Genomic DNA, 2,101 nt, shown 5'->3' with positions numbered 1-2,101 from the left:
CTAAAATTAAAGCAATTAGGTTGAAGAGTATGATACATTTAAATTCTCTAATAAATTTTTTCTGTCTCAAAAAGCCTTGTAGCCCAGACCAGTATATTAATTTGTTTCCAATGAATGAGAGCCTGACTTAGTATTTATATAAATTTTCATTCCTGATTAAAGACTGGGACTCAGCAAGTCTTGGTTTTCTACATAGCTCTGCCTGGTTGGATCCTTTACGTAGGGCATCAGGCCTTTGATAGGTCTGCCCATATGAAACATGTTGCTCATACAGAATTCAACTTAAAAGCCTCATAATTATCTATGGCACATCAGTACCATAGGTAGTATCTGTTTCCACATAGCTAATAAACAATAGCTTTGTTTTTGAGTTAAATTAGATTACGATTAGGGGATCTGAGCGCTAAGGGTTGCTCCAACAGGCACATCCTTAACAGTAATTCCACCTATCATTTTGAAGCGGGAATTACAGGCAGCCACATTTCTAGTTTTTGTGTATTTCTTTTGGTTGTAAAACAAATTTCTAATCAAAGCTGTGAAAAGCAGACTAGATTTTCTCATGGCTTTCTGGACAGCAGCTGTCCATAACATCAGTGCTTCCGTAACTGTCTCAAGTTTGTCTTCCAGTGTTCTCACTCCTTCTTTGCAGATGCTCAGACAATGACAGCTATAGCTTCTGCAGAAATGCTATAAAACAAATGACATTTTTAATGCATATTTCTTTTAGGACCCAACATTTCAGCTTGTTCAGCAAACACTAGAGAACTGACCTTTGTGAATGCTTTGGATGCCTTTTGTAACATTCCAGAGGTGACAAAAACTGCTGTTATTGCAGCTATAATTTCTGTGGTGGTTTTCCTTTGTTCCTTGTATTCATGCATTTTCTCCACTGAAGAATGTAGCTGGCAGTTAAGTGATTTTATAGTTGTCATAGATTTTTGACAATATAGGCACTGTGATATCTTGCTTCTCCTCCCCAGTTTTTCTAGGAAGTTTGTACGTCCAAATAAGCACACAGACAAATAGGCGTGTGCTTTGTGCACAACATGGAAATAATAAAAGGATAAAAAATAGTGTTGCATTGCTTTATAACGAATATCAAGCATGGGTAATGTGATGGGCCAGCAAAAGGAATATAAAGTTTATGCCCCTAGAACCTATCACACATGAAAGCATTTACTATAGTTTAGGCCTTTCACAAGGACATGAGGAGAGCTCAGAACAGTGATAAATGGACTTGTACTGGCTAGTGAAAGCTAGAGTAAGGCATTTTCAGAATGGGGATGGGAAGTGCAGATAAAAAGGCATCAAACGGCAGCTTATACTGTCGTTCAATTGGCTATGGCGACTGCAGTGTGGGGAGGGAGAAAGAACGTGGAAACCAACATTTAATTAATTCCCTTCCAAGGCGAAGATGACAACAATCTGCTTTAACTATGATAGGAGCTAACTCATTGAACGGGATTCCTATCAAAGTTTGGATCAAATAACTAGATCTGGTTGTTTGTTTTTCCAGGCCCTCCCTTCTCCTGCTCTCTTAACACACAGACCATGTATTCTGCTTCTTTAGAAATCACGATGACTTCCTACTCTCTCAGCCTGCTGAAGAAAAGCGTATGGAGACTGCACAAAAAAGAAGCCAGAATCTGCTGATATTTTAAAACAGTGGGTGATGACGTGCTATTTATCAGTTATTATAGAAACAAACAAATATTGAACATATTTTGTATTTTGAAGTCAATTAAAACTATTAATTCTATTAGTGAATACCTTAAATAGCCACATGTCCTGTGGGAGTATAAGAGCCATCAAACTATTTCAAGATTGTAAAGGAATCTTGTTTCTGCTACCTTACATGGTTACTTCCATAATTTCTCACATAATACTTGTATAGTAAATAAAAGTGGAGCTTGTCTCACACAATTAATAATAAGGAAGATGGAAAAAGGGTGACAGAACAGAATAGAGGATACAAACTTCATAACTCTAGAGGAAGAGCCAGGAGCTATTAGGTGCAAAAGCAAATATGTTTCAGATAAAGCTCTAAGACTTGTGAAAATGGAACATTATGAGGAACTGTATGAGGTTTAATAAGGCCAAG

The sequence above is a fragment of the Phaethon lepturus genome, unplaced genomic scaffold (genome assembly GCF_000687285.1).
Source record: "Phaethon lepturus isolate BGI_N335 unplaced genomic scaffold, ASM68728v1 scaffold13077, whole genome shotgun sequence".
Taxonomy (NCBI): Eukaryota; Metazoa; Chordata; class Aves; order Phaethontiformes; family Phaethontidae; genus Phaethon; species Phaethon lepturus.
Note: the sequence above shows the minus strand (reverse complement) of the source record.